Source organism: Triticum aestivum, chromosome 2A (assembly GCF_018294505.1).
Source record: "Triticum aestivum cultivar Chinese Spring chromosome 2A, IWGSC CS RefSeq v2.1, whole genome shotgun sequence".
In the NCBI taxonomy this organism is placed as follows: Eukaryota; Viridiplantae; Streptophyta; class Magnoliopsida; order Poales; family Poaceae; genus Triticum; species Triticum aestivum.
The window spans coordinates 74748260-74756631 of record NC_057797.1 but is presented as its reverse complement, the minus strand read 5'-3'; the positions used below and the strand labels follow the sequence as shown (position 1 = coordinate 74756631).

Below are 8372 nucleotides of genomic sequence, written 5' to 3'. Positions count from 1 at the left end.
CGACCTCCGCCGCGGCTCCGCGCCCTGGCCCTCGGCGTCCGCGTAGTAGAGGAAGCAGAAGCCGTCGTTGCGCTCGGGGTCGTCGTGGGTGCACACGAGCTCCACCTTGTCAAGCGGCCCGAACTGGCGGAAGAAGTCGGCCACCTCCGCCTTCCGAGCCCGCGGAGGCAGGTTCCCGACGAACACCTTCCCCTTCTGCCGAAAACCCTCGTCTGCATCCGCGTCCTCCTCTTCCTCCGGCTCCGGCTCCACTGGCGGAGGCGGGGGAGGAGGGTGGTGTTGCCGCGTTCGGGGTGGAGGAGGAGGGGGCGGGGGCGGGGAGAGCTTGCTGGAGAGCCATAGCTTGGAGGAGAGCGAGTTGGGGAAAGGGGGAGGAGTCAGTGAGGGCGGTGGGGGAGGGGAGGGTTTCGGGGGCAGTGGCGGGGGCTGGGAGGGGCGGCGGAAGGAGGCGGCGGCGGAGGAGGAGAGGGGCTTGAGGAAGAAGGGCTTGGGAGGGAGGAGGTGGGGCGCCGGGGAGGCGGCGGCGGGGGCGGTGGGCAACGAGAGGAACTGCATCGACATTGCAACTGCAAGGGAGAGTTCGAATGGCCCGGGAAGAACGATGATGCCAACGCAATCGCGGCCGAGGATAAGGCGAGGGCCGAGGAGGAAGAAGATTAGGGGAGAGTTATCAAAGGGATACCGAGTGGTGTGGCAGTTTTGCAATCGGGCACAGGGTTGCCAAATACATATTTCGTATTATTAAACAATCAAACTAATTCTTTCTTAAAACCACAGAGCAGATGTACACAGCTTGATTAGCACCGTTAGATTAGACCCACTAATGGTTAAGATTAATTTAATTCCGTGTCAAGTGTGCAATTAGCAATTTACTATGGCTGACCGCGCTTCTCCCGCAGAGGAATATTCCACGCTGCGCCCGCATATAACGCTTCCTCAACGCAAAAATCATGCTAAACCAGAGGGGGAAAAGCGCTCTCCAACTCACGACCCGCATCGTCTCCGTGCTTGGCTCGTGGGAGAACCCTAGCCGCCGCTCCTGCCTTCCCTTGCTCCTTGCGGACGGATTCCAGGCCGGCGAACGCGAGCTCTCCTCACCGGTGCCGTGGGCTGCCTCTGCACGCCCGGCCAGCTGCTGTCCGTGGAGGCGCGCAACAGCGCGCCAAGCGGTCCCCAATAGCTGGACTGTTGGAGCCGCCCAGTCCGCTCGGGCGCTCCGGTGCCGTGGTCTGCCTCTGCTCGACTGGCCTGCTGCTGTCCGCACATGCGCACCACCGGCCAGCAGCGTGCCGAACGCCCGAGCCTCCCCTCTTAGCCGGACTGCTGGAGCCGCCCAGTTTGCTCAGGCACGCTGCTGCTGAGCCCATTGTCTTCTTCCGAGAGACGTACTCCTATCCCCCATACCCTGATCCCCCAATCCCCCATGGTTGCTCACTTGCCGTGAATCTCTGATTTAGACAAATGTCAATATTTTCGGCACAAATCTGAATTTGTCTACACCCGGAAGCTCCTCCTATCCTTCAAGCTACTTTGATTCAGTGGAGTCTCGAGGCTGCAGGCATGCGGCAACCTCGGTTTCAATTTGTCCAGAGACAGGAGTTAGGCAGCCATGTAATTTTTTATTTGTACAATACTACACCAGCATGTAATATGTTCAATTATTACCCGTACCATATAGAAATACATATGGGCAGTAGTCACTAGATTAATTTTTATTGCAAAATTATTGAAGATTTTTATTATACAGCAACACAACTAGAACTTCTCAAGGTTTTCAGTATGCTTGTACTTCCACATTGATCTATTTCTATATGGTATTCGCAACTATGACACCATGTGGTGAGAAACTGGTTGTTTGGGCATCTTCATGTATTTCATGATTCCATCTTGCAGGTGCACGTCAACAGCGGTGCGTACAGCCGGTGGACGCTTGGGTCCTTCGTCAACGGTGAATCCCATAACAATCTTGAAACATGATGGAACCATATCCAGGTAAAAAACAAGGTGTTTTGTGAAATTTTCATGTGTTTATTGTACCTCAATTTTTCTTAATTGCTCGTTGGTGTATAGTGATGCACTATGAAGTAAGTTATCCGGTCCGCACAAAGACCCGTCAAGCCTGCAAAGGTAGTTTCACCGCTGAAACTGCATTTTTTTCTATCATATACACTCAAATGTTTTGCATTTCCCTTGGGATTTCGGTGGATTTGAACATAACGTTTGTTTGAATTGAATCGTGCTGCATAAGAGGTAGGAGAAAATTAGCGGGCGGCTTCAGACCCTTGGTTAGTGGTTGATGTCTTGATGATTCGTTTTGCTGCAAGATGTTTTGAAACAACCATTGGTCGTTACTCATTAGGTGTTGTCTCCATTGCTATTTTACTGTATGATAAAATAATTATGGATGTTTCTTACAAATACTTGGTCATTAGGTGTCACAGTTCTTAATTGACTGTTTGGAAGTAATCGGGATACTAAAATTATCATCAAGCGTTGTTTCCATTCTTTATTATTGTTCATACCAAGCTAAAAGAAGATATCTTGCAAGTAAGTTTGATATACTCGTGATACATCTTGATATATATGATATCCTTGCTGCTTTTAGGATGACAGTGTGGACTTGGATGGAACAAAGAGTTGATCAAAACCGACACCATGTATTCTTATGGATGTATGAGCCATCTCACTGTAGGTGGACCTTTTCTCGCCACGACTTACTTTATTTTATGTTTTGTTGAGTGTAATCTCCAATTTCGTTTGCAGGTATATCATTACTCTTCTCATGGTCTTGCAGATGCACCACATATAGCTTTTCAGCCTTGCAAATTAGATATTTTGATTGATACATGCATATTGTTGGGTGTCTGTCATCCTTCAGGGTGAGATGCAGACCAAGGACGACCACTTGACGCAGAGGGATGCATGGTTGTGTAGCGGCTTCGGTTGCACATCTCATGTAACTGCCGGGATCGCGGAGAAGTGGTGGTGACAACACATGAGTGACCTAGATGGTGGCGATACTTGTGCATCCGATCTCAAGCTTCGGGGTGAAGAGCCTAGGTCTGGCCCAAGGTGGTCATACCTAGCAATGGCAATGTTTTTTTTACGTTGTTATCTTGTTGAAGGCATTGTTGGATATGTTTGGACTAATTCTTTAGGGTGCAAACCTAGATTCTTGGCTTGTTGGTTGGATCTGGTGACAACGGTGCTTGAGCGTCACTCCCTTCTTGAAGGCGTTGTTGTTTAAGAACCTCGTCGTCCATGTGGCGTCATGAGATGGTTGGCGTGGATATGATCATTGTTGTAGTTTGCGATCGCATATCTATTTTTTGGGGTTTTATTTTTTATTTTTGCCTACGCATAGCTTCGGTCTTATATGACTGCTATTTGCCGGCGTGTTTTTGTGTGTGCGCGTGTGAGTTGGTTTTGTGCATCCTAACTATGCAGATGCTGAGTATGTGCTAATTATGCTTGTATCCTCTTGATGCTTCATTATGAGGCATAAAATCCACCTTTGTAAAAAAGCATGTCTATTGTTGGAATATTGGTGCATTGAAAAGACTATGGGTGGAATTAGCAGTTGACTGAAAATATGAAAAAAGAGTCAGGATGCTTTGCCAGCTCTTCTTGGAGCTTCTCCTAATTTCAACAAGGTAAATTTTAAGATTTCTTACAATTTTGCATTCCATTGTTTTATCGGAATCACTTATCATCTATACTATTGCACAAAAAACCCTTGCATAATTAACCAGAGGAGGAACTTGAAGAATTGGAGGGAGCAATGTGTTAGATCAGGTTAATGTTTGATTTTCTATTAGTTCAATTTGTAAATCTTAATGTCTATTTGGAATAATTCCCTGGTGCACGTTGAATACTCTTAACATACAAAACTGGATTTTCGCATATGATTATAATATTAGTCAAGACGTGCGTGCACGTGCACGCTTACTAGCTATTAACTTACAGAAAAACAATAAACCGAGTCAGCCTAATTACTAGCAGCTTTACGCAGGCAACAGGATCCGGCTTGCCTGCTCCCTCCCCATGCTTCCATCCGTGCTCCCACTTCATCTTACGGTTGTTTTTTTTTCTTTCCAATCTAATCTAATCATCTTCTCCCTGAATTTAAGAGGATGGGGCCGAGGTTTTATTTTATTCCAATCAAATCAAGCCATGTATGCGGGAGCATGGATGGGCGCACACGTGGGGAGCAGGCAAGTATCGTCCCACGCAACACACACACACACACAAGGTAACTATCGCTACAGAGAAAAATCACCAAGCATTGCGCATCGAGTCCAGGTCGCCTCCATCGTCACATCGTCTTCTCTCGCCTCCTCGTTCTTCCCCATTCCGTAATCACCGCCGACAGTGGGGCGCCACTCTCCTCTTAAGATTTTCTAGCCATTTGAAAGCAATTAGTGAAGGATGAGATCCTAATTTATTGAATCCCTCCTTGATCTTCTAGAATCCCGTCCTATATATCCTCCATAGGTTAGTCTTTTCTTATTCATCTGATTCGATTTGATTCATTCTCCTTCATTCCCCATAGGCTTGACTTGAGAGAGAGAAAAGGTGGGAGAAGGGATAAAATGTTCAAGGTGTGGCAAATAATCCCTTGATATATGTCATGTTGGAACCAACCTCTTTTGGATTCCCAAAGTGTCCCTAGAAATTTATTTAATGGTCCAGCAACATTTGAAATTGGCCTTTTCAATTTTTAAAAATAGCTGGACACTCCCAAATGCTTTGGAACTTTTTGTAGCAACCCAGAATGTCGCGCTGTATTTTTGTGCCAAATTTTGTATTAAAAAAAACTCATTTAGTATCTCAAATAAAATGCAAAGTAGGAAGCAAATAATCAGTTAAAGAAAGTAAAAGACCTAAACTACTGGTGAACTGGGCTCTAGGTCAACAGTGGGAGCCCAGCCCACCTCGCCACCTCCTCCTTCCTACTGCTCATCAGGAGCGCCGTGGACGTGTGAGCCCTGTCCATGGTCGCGGATGGCCACACGTCGTCCATCCCGTGGCTCCCCGACGCATATAAGGTCTCCCCGAGCCCCAGGCAAACACTAGCCACTTCCTCCTTCATTTCTCGCGCCGCTTCTTCTTCCCCCGCGAGAGACCGAGCCACCATCGCCATGGCTCCGGTGTAGCCGCGCCCACCTTCGTCCCCGCGTCGCGCCTCCCTGTCCATTCGCCTCGCGGGCGTCTTCTGCACAGTCTACGCCAAGCGCCTGGAGCCGGGGACCACGTCAGTGCTCGCTCCACCGTCGTCATCCACTGTCAGACGCATCGGAGCTCGTCGTCGATCTGCGCCGCCCCGAGCACCTCGAGTCGCCCTCGGGCCTTCTCTGCAACGACCGTGAGCTCACCTCCGATTCCCCCCTCTACTTAACCCCTAGTTCGTCCCAAGCTAGCTCCCCACCGTAGCCGCCGTGCCCGTGCGCGACACCGTCAGAGCTCGTGCTCCCGCACGCCTATGGTTGCGTCCCCGCGCCCGTGCCCCACCCCGTCCGTGTGCGCGCCCCACTGCGCCCGGCTAGGCCCGCCGTTGCCTGTCGCCACTCGCCGCCATCTGCTGCTCGTGCTATGCTGCTACTGCTGCTTCCGCCGATGGCTGCTGCTGCGAGCTACGCTGCTGACTGCTACTTCTTCTGCTTTGCTCTACTGCTATGCTGATGCTGCCCCCTGCGCCAGCCCGTGCCCCGCCTTTCCCCCGTGACCGCACGCCCGCCGGAGCTCTGCCGCACGGGCCGCCCCCTGCAACCGCCTCCTCCTCGTAGCGCCGCTCCGCCCTGCCCCGCAGCACCGCCCGCAGCGCCGCGCCATGTGTGGCCATCGACATGCGCATCCCTGGCCGCGCCGATCGCCCCATCCAGCCACGCCTCGCCGGCCGTCTGGGCCTCCGCTTGCGCCCCTGGTTCGCTCATACGGGCGCTCGCGCCCAACGCCCGGTACCAGCCCCGGCTGGCCCCCTGAGGCACTGCCAATAGGGCCCCACGCCCCTGTGTAAAAAAATAGGTTAAAAAAAGGTATAATAAAATATAATTAATTAATTAATTAACTTAATTAACTAGGATTAATTAGCCTAATTTCATGATTAGTTGAAATCTGGATTAATTAGCTAAACCTAGTGTATGACAGGGGCCCCACCCCCTATTGACCAGTCAACATTGACTGGTCAATAGGGACCCCTGGACCCACATGCCAGCCGATGTGTACACTTCTGTGGATATAGAGGTGGGTACCATAGCAATTTACTAATTATTTTCGAATTAAAATAAATTCAGAAATTGTTTAAATCTTTGAAAAATCGTAGAAAATAATGCGTGACTCGGATGGAAAATTTTTATACATGAAAGTTGCTCAGAAAAATATGACGAATCCGAATACGCAGTCCGTTCAACTGCCACGCATCCCTAGCATAGCGAACCTGCAACTTTCCCCCTCCATTTCATCTATATGAAAATGCCAAACTTCGGGAAAACATTCTCGAATGTTTTTTTCCCCTTTGCCGGTATCGTGTAGCACTGCGTTAGGACACCCCTAGCATCGCGTCTTGCCATGTCATGCATAGTATCGCACTTGTTTGCTCTATATTTATTGTTTCTTCCCCCTCTTCTTTCTGGTAGACCTTGAGACCGCTACTGATGCTGCCCCTGTGATCGACTACGTCGATGACGACCCTTCTTCCCTTTCATCGGAGCTTCCAGGCAAGCCCCCCCCCCTTTGATCATCCCGATATCGCCCATTCCATTCTCTCATACTTGCATTATATTTTGCTACTGTAATTGACTGCTCCTATTCTGATGCAGAGCCTGCTTTTGTAAACTGCTTATTGTTACCTACCTGCTTATCCTAAACTGCTTAATATATGTTGGTTAGTGATCCACCAGTGATCCACTAGTGACCCCCAACTTGTCCTTGTTGCCCCTGCTTCATCATCGACGACTCGATCAACATGATCGGCGACCAGAGCCCGACACCTCACATCACATCATGCCCCTTTTGTTGCTCGACTCTACAGAGCTACTATCGGGTGCCGAGGGTGATACCTCGCAACGCACTCCTGATGATAACTCTGTAGTGTAGCTATTCGGTCATGGTCATCGAGGGTGGTTCCTCCTTCACCATTCCCAATACGGCTCTATCCTGCAACACCTCAAGTGTGAACCTCGAGGGTGGTTCCTCATATGTTCACCTTGATGATTACATCGAGTGGAATCCATCGAGGGTGATTCCTCGGGTTTCCCCCTTGATGTTTTGGACACACGGTTACCCGGACTTTACTGAGACCATTGTTGAAGTCGGGTCGGCCCTGAGGGGTACCCGCGAGTTGATGTGAAAGTCGGACGGGCCCGTAGAGCACCCGTGAGTTTTCTACGTGGCACAGCCAGGCATTCTGGGACCTTGCCGTAAGTCCATGAGACAGGGCGACATGGTCACATTACCGTGAGTCTCTACTTGTCTTCGCGAGCCCCCAATGCACTAACAGGTTTGGGTATTTGTTCTGAGTTGGCCTCTGGCCTTTACGCACTAACCACCACGGGAGAATAGTTATGGGCCTCGATGTCACAATATCAGCCGAAGCTTTGTCAGACGTCCAGTTCAGCATGGCGGCAAGGTCGGATCGCGTCGACCATCCGAGGTGGCGCTGGTATTCACCCTGCGCGCAATGACCCGGAGTGCAACGGGCGATGGGCCCAAGACCCCAGAGCGCTTATGATGTAGACCGGTGAGGACCTCTCTACTGAGCCTAGGTAGGGTTGCGACGTGTTGATCTTACGAGGCCAGGCATCACCCAGGAAAGTGTGTCCGGCCAGAGTGATCGAGCGTGTTGGGTAACATGGTGCACCCCTACAGGGAAGTTATATATTCGAATATCGTGTCCATGGTAATGGACGTTCAGACTTGTATCCTGATCTTATATAACTAGAATCGGATACTTGAGACATGTGATGGATATGTGGCTCCGAGATTGCTTTCTCGCAGGGAGTCGAGGAAGGATCTCTGGACGTTAGTACTACAACATGTTTGTTAAATATAAACTGCTATTCTATACTCTTATGAATGGTGCAAGATGGTTGGAGCTGCTTGAAGATGCTAGTCTTCGATAGGCTAGGCTTTCCCCTATATTATGGCATTCTGCAGTTCAGTCCATAGATACAACCCTTCCATTTGATACCAATGCATACTTAGTATAGATCTGATGCTTGCGAGTACTTTGGATGAGTACTCACGGTTGCTTTGCTACCTCCTTTTCCCCTTTCTTCCTTCTTTCCAGTTGTTGCAACCAGTTGGTGGATCCCGGGAGCTAGATGCCACCGCCGACGGATACTACTACATGGAGGCCGCCGAAGACCAGGAGT

At 49.9% G+C, this 8372-nt stretch overlaps 1 long non-coding RNA gene across 2 annotated transcripts; it reads left to right on the top strand.

Annotated features, from left to right (window-relative positions):
• The first annotated feature begins 973 nt into the window (after window positions 1-973).
• On the top strand, window positions 974-3326 carry LOC123184787 (uncharacterized). Of its 2 annotated transcripts, XR_006493078.1 has the most exons (4): window positions 974-1611; window positions 1894-1992; window positions 2606-2688; window positions 2764-3326. It is a non-coding gene; the product is annotated as an uncharacterized lncRNA (long non-coding RNA). The 2 variants fall into 2 exon arrangements; XR_006493077.1 differs by having other exon boundaries at window positions 974-1992.
• The last annotated feature ends 5046 nt before the right edge of the window (window positions 3327-8372 follow it).